The sequence below is a fragment of the Lissotriton vulgaris genome, chromosome 6, assembly GCF_964263255.1.
Source record: "Lissotriton vulgaris chromosome 6, aLisVul1.2, whole genome shotgun sequence".
NCBI classification, from domain to species: domain Eukaryota; kingdom Metazoa; phylum Chordata; class Amphibia; order Caudata; family Salamandridae; genus Lissotriton; species Lissotriton vulgaris.
The window spans coordinates 592,838,412-592,859,166 of NC_141694.1; the positions used below are offsets into that span (position 1 = coordinate 592,838,412).

General features: G+C 48.8%; 1 protein-coding gene across 1 annotated transcript in view; it reads left to right on the forward strand.

Annotated features, from left to right (window-relative positions):
• The window catches only part of CFAP206 (cilia and flagella associated protein 206), a 473,657-nt gene that overhangs the window by 268,023 nt on the left and 184,879 nt on the right, over positions 1-20,755 (forward strand). The window lies entirely within an intron of this gene.

The window sequence follows — 20,755 nt, forward strand, 5'->3', positions numbered from 1 at the left end:
CATGTGTTCTATTAATGTCGGAAATATAATAAATCATTTGGTAAAATGTTGGAGGACTGTCACCAAAACATGACTAACAGTATTGTGAGTAGCATGAACACATAAGGGGGTGCTTTTTTGACTTACGTTGCAAAATAGGCATCCGTGGGCCAAATGGTTTATACCGATGTTTCGCTCAATTCATTCTAACTTTGAATGTCCGAGTTTGAAACTCTGAGTGTAACAAGCATTTGCAATGCAATAGGTCTCGCATTAGGAAAGTTTGAGCTATTGGTATTGTAAATGGCAAAGTTTTTATTTATGTTTCTTTTTTTTTTAAATAGCTAAATTAATAGCTTCGCCATTTACAATGCCAATAGTTATAACTTTCGCAAATGTGATACCTATAGCATTTGTAATGCAATATGTTTTGTATTTACAAACCGCGAGAGGACAAAAAAAAGCTCTGGACCACTGCCTCTTCCCAGGCCTTCAAAAGGGACCTCAAAGTTCTCCTCCTCCAGAGACACCTCCAAAAGTAATTCACGTCCTCGCGCTATTTGTGAGTAAGAGGATTATGGTTCGATCCCCGGGCTAGGCGGCAGGGGTCTGCCCAGCACCATGTGATTCTGGGCAATAGCTTGCTTAATCTTCCCAATGGCCCCCAGCGCCAGGATGCCTCCGGGTAGCTGTGCGCTTTACAAATACTGGATTCACATTTACATATTATTTGGAAATAAGACATTTGAATAAAGTCAAAAGAGAAAGAAGCACAGCATTGGGTGGGATAGGGAAGCTTCAGGACAATGGTATGTGTGCTGTAACAAACTCAAGTTGGCTAAAATAATTGAGATGTTGACAGTGTGATGAATAGACATGGAGGTGGGACAATCATGAACTGTCCTGTGATCACGTTGCCTTGCACAAAGGTAAAGGGTCAGCTGCGGATATTAAAGCTGACAAAGACGGAAGGAAGGGAGAAACCCAGTTCATCTTCAAAAACAGTATGTACAGAAAAGTGCCTTTCCAGAAACTCTCATTGATTTTTAAAGAAGAAAACAATTTTCCTCCCACACATTGATTTTTAAATAACGTGAGTACCTTTTCAAAATTCTCACCTGTATATTGTTAACAGTTGTCTTACCAGTAAGATGTAGCTTAGACCTCAAAAATGCCAATGGGAGTTGGCCCAGACCAGGCTGGGAGGAGCGGGCGGGAGCTGGTAGGGCTGTCTCATGATCTCCTCTGCCCCTGACACACACTGAGCAGAGGAGGCTGGAAAGGGCGAGAAGAGCAGAAAACAGCACTCTGCACCCCCGAATTTTCAAAAGCAGCCCCAGTGGGGGCGGGATCTGAAGGAGGGGACCACCAGGCGTTCAGGTGGAGTGAGGAGCCGGCCGGCGGGGGTGTTGGACTGGAGGCACCGGGCCGCTCTCTCCTGCAGCAGCCAGCCATGCAGCTTTGGTGGAGAGGGGGCGAGCAGGACTGCAGCTGAGCAGGGGCGGCAGCCCCCGGAGCTGCGGCGTGACCGGGCTGGCCTGAAGCCCCCCCCCCACCCCTTCAAACCCTGAACCCCGTGTGCACTGGACCCGGCCACCGACAGCCCCTCTGGGACAGAGCAGGTAAGGACACGGCCCGTGAACCCGCATGACTTGGCGAGCAGGAGGCGGGGCAATGAAGGGTTAATGTTTATGTTGCGGGGTCAGGGCCGGCTTTAGGCATGTGCAAGCTGTGCACCTGCACAGGGCCGCCAAACCCCAGGGGCCGCCACAAGGATGAATACAATATTTGCGTGGCGGCCCCTGGCAGGGATTTGGCGGCCTCCGGCTCTCGTCCCTGATTGGCAGTGGCGGTGTTAATCACCAACGGCGTGGGGTCTGGCAGACGCCGGAAGCCGAGGATTCGAGTCTGCGCAGACTCAACCTCATACTGCTTCCCCCGTCGGCGTGTGCCTGCATTCTGTGGTCCTCGGAACGTACTCGAAGAAGGAAGTCTGGCTGCCATCACTGTGCCATCAACTCCCAGCGCCTGGAGCTAGACGGACACGGACAGACTGCAGAGACGAGTCTACTCTCACTCGAGTCCCGACCCGTGACAGCTAGTCAGGGGTCGAGTCTGCACTGCAGTTCACCGGGCAGCCCAGGTAAGGATAAGTGAGTTATTATGCAAATGTGTTACCTGAACAAGAGAATTTGTTGGCGGCCCCCATGGTGAAATTGCTGCACACTATTGCTTTACAAAATCGGAGTGCAAGGTTTGAACAGGATCTGCCAAATTCACATTTCTTTTTTGCAGTTTTATGGGCACGGGGAGATGCAGTGATTTGCCGAGAATTACAGGATGTTAAACCCAGACTCGAACCTGGTTCCCCAGTTTCAAAGTCGGCAACTCTGGTCGTTATGCCAGATCCTCTCCCCCTCAACATCCTCCTTCCCATGTCACCCACCATGCACGCGTGCCAACCCAATGCAAGCCACGCGCATGATAGGTTCCCTGATGTCTCTTCTAATGCCCACCTGTTTGGGGCGCGCGTGTACAGTGGAAGCTTGCACTGCTGGTGCCCAGAAGGTACCCATTCCCTGTGCCTCAGTGACGTTCGAGAAAAGCTTTTCATTCTACAAAACATGAAACGAGTTGTACTGTCAGGGCCTGACAAATCTGGTGGTCAAAAGTACATTGCAAACACAACTGCCAAAGCAAGCATCCTCCTGTCATCACTTCGTATTTCACCTTGCATTTTGTGCTCTTCGCTATGCCATGTGCACAAGCACACTGTGAGTATTTGTGCCTCTGGGCGAACATGCTTCCGTTACGTGTCGGTTGTGCAGTCAAGAGACTCAGCCAGGCCGTCACTGGCCGTGATGCAAGCAAAGCAATATGCCCCCCATCCCCTGGTCTGCTAATACAAAAACACTATAATTGTGGGGCTGTTGCTGTGGTGGGGGGAGGGTGAGTGCTGTTCAGTGTCAACTACGTGGCTTCAGTGATGAGTTGTGTACACGAGGCGTCAGTGTTCTGCCTAAAGCGCTCTGTTTGTGAAAGTCAAGTTATAGGGGCCACTACAAAAGCACGTGGTGGATGTTGGCGGGTCCAAAGTGCTGCTTAGAGGTCCAGGACAGCCGGTTCTGGCACACGATATGGAGAGACCACCTTAGGAAGAAATTCAGGGTTGGTGCAATGGACAACCATTGCGTTAATTTATTAATCATGGGCTAAAAACGGACTGACATGCAAAGGGTTACAGTAACCGACAGAAGAGCGAAAAAAATGAACTCACTGAAATATTTGATTCATTCAGTATGCCCTTGCTTACTGTGTGAGATTGCTTTACATATTTTTTTTAATCTGCATTGGCCTTGAAATTCTGTAAAGTACGGGTTCAATTTGCTTGATAGAATTGCTTGAGTGGACTGATGTTTTAATTGTGCCCAAACGCAATTGTTCCAAATTGGTAAAAATTCACAATTTTAAAAACTTCAACCTTACTGAACCCTGGAGTCTACTGTACACTGTCGTCCTCTAACTTTCTTTTAAAGCCAAGTAACATCACTCATGGTCTATCTGATTTTCACTTACTGTGTGCGTTTTCACACGATTTTCTGACTTTATCTAGGTGGGAGATTCTTTTAAAGCTCATTGCATCACGTATGTTTTGCTCCGCCCCGCCCGGACCCCCTCTTCCGGGGCCTCCTACCTACGCTCCCTGCCCAGGGCCACCATGATCCTAGAGCCGCCCCTGGTGGCAGGGGCGTGGCACGTGCGCCTAGGAGCTGTCCCTTAGTAGCTCAGAGGGGGCGGACGTGTGTGTGTGTGTGTGTCTGGGGGGCGGCGGTGGTTTCACAGCTTTGGGGTGTCTGACAGCAAGGGGAGACGCGTCTGGCCACTCGTGAGTGTTTCTGACAGTCCTGGGGAGGGTGTGTGTGTCATCTTTTGGGGGCCTGAGCTGCATTTGGGGTGTTAAAGTTCTAAGAGTCATTTCCGATAACTCTGAGCGGGGCCAGGCTGATGTGGGAGGTTTGACACTTTTAGAAAGGAGGCCGCTCCAGAGGGTGCCTTGCTAGTGTGTTTTTTTTTTTTAAATAGTTTTTATCTGACATCTCGGAGCGGGGGTCTTGTGTCTGTAGGATGGTGTCTCAGCTACGGACTGAGGGCGTGCGCGGTCCTGGACTCTAGCACAGGGGAGCTGACATAAATGACGGGGCAGGGGGAATGGGAATTGAGTGACAGGGAGTCTGACATTCATGAGAAGGGTCTGGCATGCTGGTTGGGGAGGGGGCTTACGGCGAAGGGGTTGAGGGTTCTGGAGGCACTGGCGGGGAAATCAGGGCCCTTGAGATCCCTGGAAAAAGACAGCTCCGGGTAGGGGTGGTCTGGCAGATCTGTGGCGCGTCTCCCAGCTCTGCCCACGGTGCAGTGTGCGGCAGCTCCTAGAAGCGGCTGACAGCTCCTGGAAAGAGCGAGGGGAGGGGGTGGCGGCGGCAGGCGCGATAGAAGTCTGACAGCTGTAGAAGAATTAAAGTGCGACCGCTCTGTGGGGGTCGGACAGATCAGGACGAGGTCTCTTTAAACCGTTTCGGATCAGGCGTAGGCATGGCCAGGCGGCTCCAAGAGGGTGGAAGGGGAAGCCATTCTCGTGTGTACTGTACTCTGCACTGTTTACAGGGCAGCCCTCCTCGGTTTCCCCACCCCGCCCCAGACTGCCAATGCTTGGTAAAAGTCCGAGCTCTGGTGTAGGTAGTTTAGCCATACCCCCGAGTCAGCATCGCGATTTCATTGCGGTGATTTAAATGACCACCCCAGTGCAGTATGGGTGTTGTAGTTCTTTACTTTGGCTTTAGAATGTTTTCTAAAAAGCTGAGGACTTGTAAGCGGTATTCCGTGGGTAGCAGCGAGTTGGCGCCCTTGGTGTAAGGGCGAGCACATGGCGTGCTTGGTGTAAGCCCCGTATATAGCATGTGTACATTGATGCCTCGTGTCACGCATATAACCGGGGCATGGAGTGTGTGTGGGTTCGGTGAACGGTGGTGGCAGGGGGCTACAATCCCCAAGTGGCCGATTTAAATGAACTGGACACACACATGATGTTTCAGATGGATCGGACACCCACATGACTCCAGGGGGGAGACCGGGATACGTGGAGCGCGAGAAAGGGCTCGGACACATATAGATTAGACATACTAGACAGGACCACCGTTCGGGGCGAACACACGAGGCACAGTAGAGGAACTGAACACAAAATAGGTGTAAAGGGATTAAACACGTTCACAGAAACACAACTCGAACCCACGGAGGCTGTGCAGCAGGATACCACGCACAAAGCGGGAGTTGGGGCAGGTTTCCCTCTCTGGACTGTGCTGCACAAAAGTTCACGCTCGCCTGTTTGTGCCCCTGTATATCTCTGTCAGAGCATGGCCCGCTGTCTCTTTTAAGTTTGATTTATTAAGAAATAGAAACAAGTTCCGCGGCGACCCGGAAGCTCTTGGCCGGCCGGCCAATCCGGTCGCGGCCGACCGGAAGTCCCGCCTCCCGAGCTGCCGGCGCATGGAGCGCCCTGCCTGTCCGAATCAGCCCAGGTCCCCAGGAGGGGGCCGGGGAGAAGGAGGAGTGTGGCGCCTGTTGCGGGGCCGGCGCGACAACAGGAAACAGCGCCCCGGTGCCGAAGGAGGGAAGAAGAGTCCTGCTGCCGGGCCCTGCAGCTGAGGAGAGCCGCCGCATGAAGGAAGCCGGTGAGTGGGTTGCTGAGCGGGGGGAAGCATGTGCGCGAGTGCGGGGGGGGGGGAAGCATGTGCGCGAGTGCGGGGGGGGGAAGCATGTGCGCGAGTGGGGGGGCGGGCTTTGTATGTGTGTGTGCGTGCGTGTGTGTGACTGTGGGGGAGGGGGGGGTGTGTGTGAGCGAGTGTCTGTGTGCCTGTATGTGTGTGCCTGCGCTCGCCTGTGTGTGCGTGCGTGCATGCAGAGGGGTGGCTCCACTCTGAAGCTCCACTCTGAAGCTCCACTCTGCACTCTGAAGCTCCACTCTGCACTCTGAAGCTCCACTCTGCACTCTGAAGCTCCACTCTGAAGCTCCACTCTGAAGCTCCACTCTGAAGCTCCACTCTGCAGCTCCACTCTGAAGCTCCACTCTGCAGCTCCACTCTGAAGCTCCACTCTGAAGCTCCACTCTGAAGCTCCACTCTGAAGCTCCACTCTGAAGCTCCACTCTGAAGCTCCACTCTGAAGCTCCACTCTGCACTCTGAAGCTCCACTCTGAAGCTCCACTCTGCACTCTGAAGCTCCACTCTGCACTCTGAAGCTCCACTCTGAAGCTCCACTCTGAAGCTCCACTCTGCACTCCGAAGCTCCACTCTGAAGCTCCACTCTGCACTCTGAAGCTCCACTCTGAAGCTCCACTCTGCACTCTGAAGCTCCACTCTGAAGCTCCACTCTGCACTCTAAAGCTCCACTCTGAAGCTCCACTCTGCACTCTGAAGCTCCACTCTGCACTCTAAAGCTCCACTCTGAAGCTCCACTCTGAAGCTCCACTCTGAAGCTCCACTCTGCACTCTGAAGCTCCACTCTGAAGCTCCACTCTGCACTCTGAAGCTCCACTCTGAAGCTCCACTCTGAAGCTCCACTCTGAAGCTCCACTCTGAAGCTCCACTCTGAAGCTCCACTCTGAAGCTCCACTCTGCACTCTAAAGCTCCACTCTGAAGCTCCACTCTGCACTCTAAAGCTCCACTCTGAAGCTCCACTCTGCACTCTGAAGCTCCACTCTGAAGCTCCACTCTGCACTCTAAAGCTCCACTCTGAAGCTCCACTCTGAAGCTCCACTCTGCACTCTAAAGCTCCACTCTGAAGCTCCACTCTGCACTCTAAAGCTCCACTCTGAAGCTCCACTCTGAAGCTCCATTCTGAAGCTCCACTCTGAAGCTCCACTCTGAAGCTCCACTCTGAAGCTCCACTCTGAAGCTCCACTCTGAAGCTCCACTCTGAAGCTCCACTCTGAAGCTCCACTCTGCACTCTAAAGCTCCACTCTGAAGCTCCACTCTGCACTCTAAAGCTCCACTCTGAAGCTCCACTCTGCACTCTAAAGCTCCACTCTGAAGCTCCACTCTGAAGCTCCACTCTGAAGCTCCACTCTGAAGCTCCACTCTGCACTCTAAAGCTCCACTCTGAAGCTCCACTCTGCACTCTAAAGCTCCACTCTGAAGCTCCACTCTGCACTCTGAAGCTCCACTCTGAAGCTCCACTCTGAAGCTCCACTCTGAAGCTCCACTCTGAAGCTCCACTCTGCACTCTGAAGCTCCACTCTGCAGCTCCACTCTGAAGCTCCACTCTGCACTCTGAAGCTCCACTCTGCGCTCTGAAGCTCCACTCTGAAGCTCCACTCTGCACTCTGAAGCTCCACTCTGAAGCTCCACTCTGAAGCTCCACTCTGAAGCTCCACTCTGAAGCTCCACTCTGAAGCTCCACTCTGAAGCTCCACTCTGCACTCTGAAGCTCCACTCTGCAGCTCCACTCTGCAGCTCCACTCTGAAGCTCCACTCTGAAGCTCCACTCTGAAGCTCCACTCTGAAGCTCCACTCTGAAGCTCCACTCTGAAGCTCCACTCTGAAGCTCCACTCTGCACTCTGAAGCTCCACTCTGCACTCTGAAGCTCCACTCTGAAGCTCCACTCTGAAGCTCCACTCTGAAGCTCCACTCTGAAGCTCCACTCTGAAGCTCCACTCTGAACTCTGAAGCTCCACTCTGAAGCTCCACTCTGCACTCTGAAGCTCCACTCTGAAGCTCCACTCTGCACTCTGAAGCTCCACTCTGAAGCTCCACTCTAAAGCTCCACTCTGAAGCTCCACTCTGAAGCTCCACTCTGAAGCTCCACTCTGAAGCTCCACTCTGAAGCTCCACTCTGAAGCTCCACTCTGAAGCTCCACTCTGCACTCTGAAGCTCCACTCTGCACTCTGAAGCTCCACTCTCCACTCTGAAGCTCCACTCTGCACTCTGAAGCTCCACTCTGAAGCTCCACTCTGAAGCTCCACTCTGAAGCTCCACTCTGAAGCTCCACTCTGAAGCTCCACTCTGCACTCTAAAGCTCCACTCTGAAGCTTCACTCTGCACTCTGAAGCTCCACTCTGCACTCTGAAGCTCCACTCTGCACTCTGCACTCTAAAGCTCCACTCTGAAGCTCCACTCTGCACTCTAAAGCTCCACTCTGAAGCACCACTCTGCACTCTAAAGCTCCACTCTGAAGCTCCACTCTGCACTCTAAAGCTCCACTCTGAAGCTCCACTCTGCACTCTAAAGCTCCACTCTGAAGCTCCACTCTGCACTCTAAAGCTCCACTCTGAAGCTCCACTCTGAAGCTCCACTCTGAAGCTCCACTCTGAAGCTCCACTCTGAAGCTCCACTCTGAAGCTCCACTCTGAAGCTCCACTCTGCACTCTGAAGCTCCACTCTGAAGCTCCACTCTGAAGCTCCACTCTGAAGCTCCACTCTGAAGCTCCACTCTGAAGCACCACTCTGAAGCTCCACTCTGCACTCTAAAGCTCCACTCTGAAGCTCCACTCTGAAGCTCCACTCTGCACTCTAAAGCTCCACTCTGAAGCTCCACTCTGAAGCTCCACTCTGCACTCTAAAGCTCCACTCTGAAGCTCCACTCTGCACTCTAAAGCTCCACTCTGAAGCTCCACTCTGCACTCTAAAGCTCTACTCTGAAGCTCCACTCTGCACTCTAAAGCTCCACTCTGAAGCTCCACTCTGAAGCTCCACTCTGAAGCTCCACTCTGAAGCTCCACTCTGAAGCTCCACTCTGCACTCTGAAGCTCCACTCTGCAGCTCCACTCTGAAGCTCCACTCTGAAGCTCCACTCTGAAGCTCCACTCTGAAGCTCCACTCTGCACTCTGAAGCTCCACTCTGAAGCTCCACTCTGCACTCTGAAGCTCCACTCTGAAGCTCCACTCTGAAGCTCCACTCTGAAGCTCCACTCTGAAGCTCCACTCTGCACTCTGAAGCTCCACTCTGAAGCTCCACTCTGAAGCTCCACTCTGAAGCTCCACTCTGAAGCTCCACTCTGCACTCTAAAGCTCCACTCTGAAGCTCCACTCTGCACTCTAAAGCTCCACTCTGCACTCTAAAGCTCCACTCTGAAGCTCCACTCTGCACTCTAAAGCTCCACTCTGAAGCTCCACTCTGCACTCTAAAGCTCCACTCTGAAGCTCCACTCTGCACTCTAAAGCTCCACTCTGAAGCTCCACTCTGCACTCTAAAGCTCCACTCTGAAGCTCCACTCTGCACTCTAAAGCTCCACTCTGAAGCTCCACTCTGAAGCTCCACTCTGAAGCTCCACTCTGAAGCTCCACTCTGAAGCTCCACTCTGAGCTCCACTCTGAGCTCCACTCTGAGCTCCACTCTGAAGCTCCACTCTGAAGCTCCACTCTGCACTCTAAAGCTCCACTCTGAAGCTCCACTCTGCACTCTAAAGCTCCACTCTGAAGCTCCACTCTGCACTCTAAAGCTCCACTCTGAAGCTCCACTCTGCACTCTAAAGCTCCACTCTGAAGCTCCACTCTGAAGCTCCACTCTGAAGCTCCACTCTGAAGCTCCACTCTGAAGCTCCACTCTGAAGCTCCACGCTCCACTCTGCACTCTGAAGCTCCACTCTGAAGCTCCACTCTGAAGCTCCACTCTGAAGCTCCACTCTGAAGCTCCACTCTGAAGCTCCACTCTGAAGCTCCACTCTGCACTCTGAAGCTCCACTCTGAAGCTCCACTCTGCACTCTGAAGCTCCACTCTGAAGCTCCACTCTGCACTCTAAAGCTCCACTCTGAAGCTCCACTCTGAAGCTCCACTCTGAAGCTCCACTCTGCACTCTGAAGCTCCACTCTGAAGCTCCACTCTGCAGCTCCACTCTGAAGCTCCACTCTGAAGCTCCACTCTGAAGCTCCACTCTGAAGCTCCACTCTGCACTCTAAAGCTCCACTCTGAAGCTCCACTCTGCACTCTAAAGCTCCACTCTGAAGCTCCACTCTGAAGCTCCACTCTGAAGCTCCACTCTGAAGCTCCACTCTGAAGCTCCACTCTGCACTCTGAAGCTCCACTCTGAAGCTCCACTCTGCACTCTGAAGCTCCACTCTGCAGCTCCACTCTGAAGCTCCACTCTGCACTCTGAAGCTCCACTCTGAAGCTCCACTCTGCACTCTGAAGCTCCACTCTGAAGCTCCACTCTGAAGCTCCACTCTGAAGCTCCACTCTGAAGCTCCACTCTGAAGCTCCACTCTGCACTCTAAAGCTCCACTCTGAAGCTCCACTCTGCACTCTAAAGCTCCACTCTGAAGCTCCACTCTGAAGCTCCACTCTGAAGCTCCACTCTGAAGCTCCACTCTGAAGCTCCACTCTGCACTCTAAAGCTCCACTCTGAAGCTCCACTCTGCACTCTGAAGCTCCACTCTGAAGCTCCACTCTGCACTCTGAAGCTCCACTCTGAAGCTCCACTCTGAAGCTCCACTCTGAAGCTCCACTCTGAAGCTCCACTCTGCACTCTGAAGCTCCACTCTGCAGCTCCACTCTGAAGCTCCACTCTGCACTCTAAAGCTCCACTCTGAAGCTCCACTCTGAAGCTCCACTCTGCACTCTAAAGCTCCACTCTGAAGCTCCACTCTGAAGCTCCACTCTGCACTCTAAAGCTCCACTCTGAAGCTCCACTCTAAAGCTCCACTCTGAAGCTCCACTCTGAAGCTCCACTCTGAAGCTCCACTCTGAAGCTCCACTCTGAAGCTCCACTCTGAAGCTCCACTCTGAAGCTCCACTCTGAAGCTCCACTCTGCACTCTAAAGCTCCACTCTGAAGCTCCACTCTGCACTCTGAAGCTCCACTCTGAAGCTCCACTCTGCACTCTGAAGCTCCACTCTGAAGCTCCACTCTGAAGCTCCACTCTGAAGCTCCACTCTGAAGCTCCACTCTGCACTCTGAAGCTCCACTCTGCAGCTCCACTCTGAAGCTCCACTCTGCACTCTAAAGCTCCACTCTGAAGCTCCACTCTGAAGCTCCACTCTGCACTCTAAAGCTCCACTCTGAAGCTCCACTCTGAAGCTCCACTCTGCACTCTAAAGCTCCACTCTGAAGCTCCACTCTGAAGCTCCACTCTGAAGCTCCACTCTGAAGCTCCACTCTGCACTCTGAAGCTCCACTCTGAAGCTCCACTCTGAAGCTCCACTCTGAAGCTCCACTCTGAAGCTCCACTCTGAAGCTCCACTCTGAAGCTCCACTCTGAAGCTCCACTCTGCACTCTGAAGCTCCAATCTGAAGCTCCACTCTGCACTCTGAAGCTCCACTCTGCACTCTGAAGCTCCACTCTGAAGCTCCACTCTGAAGCTCCACTCTGAAGCTCCACTCTGAAGCTCCACTCTGCACTCTGAAGCTCCACTCTGAAGCTCCACTCTGAAGCTCCACTCTGAAGCTCCACTCTGAAGCTCCACTCTGCACTCTGAAGCTCCACTCTGCACTCTGAAGCTCCACTCTGCACTCTGAAGCTCCACTCTGCACTCTGAAGCTCCACTCTGCACTCTGAAGCTCCACTCTGAAGCTCCACTCTGAAGCTCCACTCTGAAGCTCCACTCTGCACTCTAAAGCTCCACTCTGAAGCTCCACTCTGCACTCTGAAGCTCCACTCTGCACTCTGAAGCTCCACTCTGCACTCTGAAGCTCCACTCTGAAGCTCCACTCTGCACTCTAAAGCTCCACTCTGAAGCTCCACTCTGCACTCTAAAGCTCCACTCTGAAGCTCCACTCTGAAGCTCCACTCTGAAGCTCCACTCTGAAGCTCCACTCTGAAGCTCCACTCTGCACTCTGAAGCTCCACTCTGAAGCTCCACTCTGAAGCTCCACTCTGAAGCTCCACTCTGAAGCTCCACTCTGAAGCTCCACTCTGCACTCTAAAGCTCCACTCTGAAGCTCCACTCTGAAGCTCCACTCTGAAGCTCCACTCTGAAGCTCCACTCTGAAGCTCCACTCTGCACTCTAAAGCTCCCCCTTTGTCAGCGTTTTACCGTCATTTTCTTTATCAGTCTTCACCCCGTTTCGCATGTTAAAATAGAAAAAAACAACATTTAATTCCAGCAAGCGTTCTTCATTGAAAGCCAGTCTAGGCAAAAACGAAAGTAATAAAAAGTGAAACTGACACGCCACTCCACACACAGCAAGCAGCACGCTCCCGAGGTGAAATCTGACAGCCTCAAAGCGCGCGTCTGCTATGTGTCCACATTCCTAGGTACAGGCCAATACGGGCCACAATAGGTCTGAAGCAGACACCTTCAATGCTCACGCATTGAGGGTAGGTCTGCTCGACCTAATGAAGCAGACACCTTCAATGCTCACGCATTGAGGGTAGGTCTGCTCGACCTAAAAAACAAAGTACAAGGACGGTCAGGCTGCAAACTGAGTAAGAATGTCGGTTAAATGTATTTGTGGTTTTTGTTTTGATTGCTTTCCCAAGCAGTCTACAGATTTTTGCACATTATTGCACCAGATTTCCACTAACTGTTAATGAGAGGGAGCAAGGATAGGAGTAATGCAGTAATTATAGATACTCCTAGTGATCCTGAGAAAACTGCCTTTGACACATACTCGGGGCCTAATTCACAAACCTTTCAATAAGTAGCTTTGTCTTACTCCTGTCTTTGATGTGAGTTGTAAAGGAACTTCCAGGCCTGATTCAAAAGCAGTTCCTGTGCTCTGAGTAATTATCAGGAGCACGGTATGCTTTGAAGAAGACCCTTTATAATCAAGCCTTACTGATGTTTCTGTTAAATTATCAGTAAGTCACACATATGCCTGGAGTTAGACACACCTTTTCGTGGAACATTCTTTGTTAATCAGGCCTGGATTTTCAGGGGCAGCTCACACTTCCGCCTGGAGTAAGAAGTGGTTGTTCATAAAAAAATCTTTCTGAATCTTGGAATTACTTGCTGATAAATGCTTACGCGTAGGGTGGAACATCTCAAATTGTTTAATCAGTAAAAGAACTACATTTCAATATTATCACCATCCCCTTTTGTTACTTCTGCAATGGCCATAAAAAACAAACTTAAAATATATTATTTAACTCAATTATGTTTTTACGTGGTATCCTTCAGAATCACTATTGAAAGTGTTGGCATGTTGTACTCACTCTTGTTACTTCCTAAGTAACTGTAAAACCTATTACAGTCCCAACATATTCCTCTTCCAATTTCTAAATGTTGGGAAAAATTTAGAGAGAAGGCTGTTGGTGAAGAAGATGTCCCAGGGGACGCTTCAGCTTTGTTTCTGCACACACAGATACCGAATATATTGATTTTAGCCGCCTGGAGAAAGCCAGGCAAGTGGGTATATTTGCCTGGTCTTTAACAAGAAATCCAAGGCTGTCCCAACCTTGCAAAAAGGATATAGGTTGTATTTTCCAGATGGATTGCCCAATGCCATGGCAGAGATGTCTAGCATATTCGTGATGTGCTTTACTTCTTGTCTGACATGTCAAGGAAATTGCCCTCAGAGTGCAATTACATTTCAACAAATATTTATTTCGGTTTACATAAACCATAAAACACATACATTAAACCAGCAGACAAAACAGTATGAATGAGTGCAATAAATTACAGATTCAATACATAGGGAATTGCGATCAACTAATTGTGATTTTCTATTAATTGCAATTAGGTAATCGCTATTAATTTAGCGATTCCTAGTGAGGCACAAATCTACCTGCCACATTAATATTAATGAGGTAGGTCGCAATTTCTCCTCTTAGGAATTTTTAAAATCACCAGGATGGTGGCCTGCTGGGGTCAGCAGACCACCATGTCTGTGACTGCATTTCAATAAAGCAATAGTTTTTTCCTAAACGCAGCCGGTTTTCCTTATAGACGTTACAAAGAGGGGGGTTGAACCCATGCAGTCGCGGGGACCTGGGCGCTATATGGTATGTGTAAGAAGGGGGTCCCCGCAAGGGAAACGTGTTATGTACAACACACACTAACACTAGTTTACACTATATAAACATCAATCAGAACAATTTGAGAAAGGTATTGTCCTTTTATTTTACAATACCGGATATCAACCATTTATCAGTACATTTTAAACACGTTTTGAAAAGCCCCAGAAGGGGAGAGGGGAAGGTGAGGGAAGGGGGAGTGTGCTCAGGGCAGTGTAAAGTCAAAGAAAAGTAGACATAGTCAAAAAGAAAACAATCATGAACAATATTTACATGTGGATCTACACAGATCTAACACAAAAGCCTAAATATTTGAGGCATCCATTGGAAGGTTGTTATACTGAAGACCTTCAACGGTCACATACAAAAGTTGAGACGTTTAAGGACATGTGCCGGAGGTCCGCATCAAAGAACAAGAGCCGTCGACGTTTCGACCCCTGGCCGTAGGCTACGTTAGGTCCTTTAACGGGGTCTTCATCAGGACAAGTGCTGGAGAGGGAGAGGGGCAAGGTTGACAGGGGCGGTGATATCTGTGAAATTAAAACAATTGATCAGACCACTATTTGTAAGACCTGGTGAACGTCATCCTATTTGACAGAACTACAATACATTAACAAGAATTTACCATGGAGTCAGGGCCCACCGGGCCTCTGAACGTAGGAATTGAGTGAGACCAAACATTAGTCATGGTCAAACTCGGCGATATTAGTTCGCACACACAGAAGAGAATTAAGAACGTGATCTTCCTTTTGAAGTTTACCTCTAGAGATATTGTCATGCAAAGTTACTGGATTAAAAACAAAAAACTCAACTCACATGAGTTTCAACCAATCAGCCGAATGGTGAAAATTTCTTTGGTTTCAATCCCAGTAGTCGATAAACAAGAGGGATAGGGTGCAATGAATATGCACCAACTGTGAATGAAAATAAGTTTAAGACTAACTTAGTCGGGTGCTATTTGTAACAGAGACCCACATTGTGGCTGGTGGAGCCATGCATTACTTACATTAGACGAGCGGACGTGAGAGCCACTAGGGGTCTTTACACATGAAACCTTGTTCTTGGTCTAACTTCGCAATGTAAGGGGTCACTGTAGAAGTAAAAAGGGGAGAGGACACGTTGCAAACCGGCTACATGAAGTTGCTGGATTAATCAAAGGACATTCCTTACAAGGGACATACCTCCAAAGTGAGAATTAGTCAGGGAGCCGATCTTCCATAAATTTGATATCGGTATATCTCGAGTCACATCAGAATACGAAAGGGGCAAGGGTAGGTCTGCCGTTCCGTCAGTCTCCGTGAAGTTAAAACCTTACGGGGAAAATCAGAAGGCTTACAGCTCAGACTACCAAACAGTATCTGTCTCAGAGTTGACAAAAATAAGAGGGTTATTCAGCGGGAAACTTACAGGTATTTCAGAAGGGCTGCTACCGTCAAAAGGACTTCAATGCAGAGTCCGCACAGTTGCTTCGCGGAGTTAAGGCGGGAACCGTAGTTGACAGTTTCCGTGGGGATTAAATCCTACGGGGTGGAGAAAACCATTGGATATCGGTAAATGGGATTACTCACTTCGTGGTATGACAAAGTGTGAATCGCTCGGTGAAAGAGAGGCTTTCTCTGATCCAGTAGTTGAAAGATCAGATTAAGATACTATTTTCGCAACCAAACAACTAGGCAACAAGGCTCTATCACTGGCCTGAGGGAACCTTCGACATTTTTTCCACCTACCTATGCGATGAGCCACAAGATCTTGGCTTTTGAAGAAATCGTGACTTCTGTGGTAGACCAACTACTGGATCAGAGAAAGTTTGTCAGATTTAATCTAAGCCAAAAAGAGAAGAAGGCACTAATTGATCTAGGCACCAATAAAGAAGTCGTCATCAAACCCGCCGATAAAGGCGGGGCAATTGTCGTGCAGGACCTGTCGAAATATAAGGAAGAAATCCACAGACAACTGTCAGATGGTGTCAGTTACCGCAAATTACAGAGCGACCCTTCAAGAGAATTGGCTCTTACAATCCTGGCAACCACGCAGAAAGGTTTGGATGATGGTTTCCTAAGTGAGCAGGAATTTAAATTCTTAAATCAAAAATTTCCAAGACTGGCCACAATCTATACCTTACCAAAGGTACACAATAACCTGGACAGCCCCCCTGGGCGCCCCATCGTGTCGGGTGTGGATCTATGCTCGAGCCGCTATGTAAATATATTGATTTCTTCCTAAAGCCTATTGCACTCAACACCAGGGCCTACCTTCGAGACACCACACAAACTATTAATCTGATAGACGAAAGACCGTTTGACCAACAAAAGGAACTTCTGGTGATGTGCGACATTGTATTGCTTTACACCAGCATCCCCCAACAGGATGCCTTGGATGTGATGCGGGGGGTGTTAGACAAAAGACCGGCTCCTGTACAAGTCCCCACGGATTTCATAATTGAGCTACTGAGTATCGCAATGAAGCAGAACTTCTTTATCTTTCAAGAGGAATTTTATGTGCAGACCAAGGGGGTAGCCATGGGGGCCACCTTTGCCCCAAATCTGGCCATCATTTATATGGACCATTTTGAACACCAGCATGTCTTCTCACCCAATAACCCTTATCATACCAGGCTGACCCTATGGGTCAGATATATTGACGATGTTCTGTGCATTTGGGAGGGCAACAAACAACAATTAACTGCATTTCATGATTGGCTCAATTCCAGAAACCCCCATATTCAATTCACTATGGAATCCAGTAATGAGTCTATACCGTTTCTGGATATTTCCATTTATGTGGACAAGGATCACCTGCAGACTACACTCTTTAGGAAAGCCACTGAGCGGAATTCCTTGTTACAATATGGGAGCCACCACCCAAGAGGCCTGAAGGACAATTTGCCTGTTAGGCAATTCCTGAGAATCAGGAGAAATTGCTCCACTCGAGCTAATTATAAATATAAAGGAATCCGAGATCTTAAACGAGCGTCTCATCTCACGTGGATACCCAGTGCGAATGGTCAGACGCGCCAGGAAAAGGGCGTGGTATAATCCACGCGACAGCCTGCTGAACCCTGAACCCTCCAATCCAACAGAGCTAGACCGCATTATCTGTGTCACAACCTTTTCGACACGGAGCAATGAGGTCAAACAGATCATCAATAAGAACTGGTCTCTGGTAGCAGACGAGATTAAACAACTACATCTCCCCCTTCACTCCTTTAAAAGGGCTAAAAATATACGTGATATGGTGGTCCATTCCTACCTGGAACCAGAGAGTCACCCTACATTAACAACCTTATGGAACCTACCTCCCCTGGTAGGACATTACAGATGCGGCACTTGCACTGCTTGTGAAACCACCATTCAGACTAAGACATTCACCCATGGTGGACGTGCCTACACCCTGAAACATTACACAAACTTCAACTCGACTAGTGTGATCTACATTGTACAATGCCCTTGCAATCATGTATATGTTGGGCAAACCCAACAGAAAATCAAATCCAGCATCTCTTCCCATTGTAGTAGACTGCGATGTAAAGTGTTGGGCGCCCCCCTAGTAGAACACTGGCAAAAGGCAGGACACATGGTGTCAGAGCTAAGATGGCTGGTCATTGAGAAAGTATCTTTGGGGAAAAGAGGAGGTAACCTGCAGATAGCTCTCAACACACGAGAATCAAAATGGATGTCCCTTCTAGATTCGATAAAAAATGGTCTCAATGAACAAGATAGTAGTCTGGCACAGTTGGCAGCGCTTGGTTGAATATTTGAGTATTGCAGATACAGACAAGGTGACCTCAGCCAATCATAGGTCAGACATTGAATTGTATAACATTTAATGGGTTTGAATAGACTCTTCTACACTCTCATGTTGGAGAAGTGCATGAGTTGATATCATGTAATTGCTACATGTAACTATGTCTGATGTTGCTCGTCTACACTCTCATGTTAAAGAAGTGCACGAGTTGTGATATTATTTTCAAAAATGCTATGTTTTAGTCTGCACCAAAACCGAGGGGACGAATTATTTATTTGGAGGCCTATAATGTTTTCTAATAAGATCTGCACCCTCTCCAGACCGGGTTTCATTAAGTAACTCTTCTATTTCCTGCAAGTCAGTCAAATGCTGACTCCGCCCCAAACTCCGCATAGCAGTCTTGCGGAGTCGACCCGGACAAGCATTCATTGCAGCGGCCTCTTGGAGTGCCTGTAAGTACTATGCGCCTCTCTTTCACCGAGCGATTCACACTTTGTCATACCACAAAGTGAGTAATCCCATTTACCGATATCCGATGGTTTTCTCCACCCCGTAGGATTTAATCCCCACGGAAACTGTCACCTACGGTTCCCGCCTTAACTCCGCGAAGCAACTGTGCGGACTCTGCATTGAAGCCCTTTTGACGGTAGCAGCCCTTCTGAAATACCTGTAAGTTTCCCGCTGAATAACCCTCTTATTTTTGTCAACTCTGAGACAGATACTGTTTGGGTGTCTGAGCTGTAAGCCTTCTGATTTTCCCCGTAAGGTTTTAACTTCACGGAGACTGACGGAACGGCAGACCTACCCTTGCCCCTTTCGTATTCTGATGTGACTCGAGATATACCGATATCAAATTTATGGAAGATCGGCTCCCTGACTAATTCTCACTTTGGAGGTATGTCCCTTGTAAGGAATGTCCTTTGATTAATCCAGCAACTTCATGTAGCCGGTTTGCAACGTGTCCTCTCCCCTTTTTACTTCTACAGTGACCCCTTACATTGCGAAGTTAGACCAAGAACAAGGTTTCATGTGTAAAGACCCCTAGTGGCTCTCACGTCCGCTCGTCTAATGTAAGTAATGCATGGCTCCACCTGCCACAATGTGGGTCTCTGTTACAAATAGCACCCGACTAAGTTAGTCTTAAACTTATTTTCATTCACAGTTGGTGCATATTCATTGCACCCTATCCCTCTTGTTTATCGACTACTGGGATTGAAACCAAAGAAATTTTCACCATTCGGCTGATTGGTTGAAACTCATGTGAGTTGAGTTTTTTGTTTTTAATCCAGTAACTTTGCATGACAATATCTCTAGAGGTAAACTTCAAAAGGAAGATCACGTTCTTAATTCTCTTCTGTGTGTGCGAACTAATATCGCCGAGTTTGACCATGACTAATGTTTGGTCTCACTCAATTCCTACGTTCAGAGGCCCGGTGGGCCCTGACTCCATGGTAAATTCTTGTTAATATATTGTAGTTCTGTCAAATAGGATGACGTTCACCAGGTCTTACAAATAGTGGTCTGACCAATTGTTTTAATTTCACAGATATCACCGCCCCTGTCAACCTTGCCCCTCTCCCTCTCCAGCACTTGTCCTGATGAAGACCCCGTTAAAGGACCTAACGTAGCCTACGGCCAGGGCTCGAAACGTCGACGGCTCTTGTTCTTTGATGCGGACCTCCGGCACATGTCCTTAAACGTCTCAACTTTTGTATGTGACCGTTGAAGGTCTTCAGTATAACAACCTTCCAATGGATGCCTCAATTATTTAGGCTTTTGTGTTAGATCTGTTTAGATCCACATGTAAATATTGTTCATGATTGTTTTCTTTTTGACTATGTCTACTTTTCTTTGACTTTACACTGCCCTGAGCACACTCCCCCTTCCCTCACTTTCCCCTCTCCCCTTCTGGGGCTTTTCAAAAAGTGTTTAAAATGTACTGATAAATAGTTGATATCTGGTATTGTAAAATAAAAGGATAATACCTTTCTCAAATTGTTCTGATTGATGTTTATATAGTGTAAACTAGTGTTAGTGTGTGTTGTACATAACACGTTTCCCTTGCGGGGTTTCCTTATAGAAACAAGGGTTGTGTTTAAAAAAGAAAAATTTTAAGTTTTCTTTTCATTTTTTAGGAGCAGGCAGCAGTCCATGGGACCACTTCCGGCTCTCAAAAAACGTGTTTGCAACCAATGCCAAGGAGTAAAGGGTCCCATTTGCAAATGGGTTAACACCAACTTGAAGTTGGTGGTAAAACGCTAATGTTTTGCGACCACATACACAGTCACAAACATTCATCCATACCGCTACGATTAGGTATTTGGAAGGGATTCCCTAAACATGCCCTTTCCAATTACCTTAATCGCAAACCCATTTTGTGATTCAGTAACAGGTTGCCTAATCGCAAAATAGCGTTTGATACATGGGAAAAGGCTGTTTTGCGTTCGCAAGCCGGCCGATTATGCAAACAGGCATGTTTTTGAACGCAAAATTGCTTGATACATGTAGCCCTTTGTGATCAATTAAAAGTTCATATACTTAAAAAATGCCTAATTAATCCGATAGCATGTCTTTTATTTTAAAAGCTTTGCATAAAAAATAACTCACATAGAAACAGGCCAATGGGCAAGATAACAATTGTATTAAAACAAAACTGGTTGGTCTAGAGCTTATAGAACCTCTAGATCTCATAGAACCTCTAGATCTCAACAAAGGGATAAGATAGTGCTGGTGTAGTGTTTTGTAAAATTTACAGAAAAAAGTGAAGTACATTGGATTTTAATTGGCAGTTGATTACTAGAATAAGGATTAGAAATATCCAGGGCCGGACTTGCCGTACCGGGCCCCGGACGTTTCCCCGGTGGGCCGCTAGGGTGGGGCCGATTTTGGGCCCCTGGGGGCCTTTTTTGTTACAGGGCCGTTTTTGCAGCATAGCTGCAAAATTGGCCCCTGTAACAAAATCGGCCTCACCCGGTCCTGGCAAACAGCTCGGCTGCTCCCAGGGGGGCCGGCCAAGCTCTTTACCAGGGCCAGTTTTGGTTTCCAGTACGGCCCTGGAAAAATCAAAGAGCGTGCCCATCCTTTTG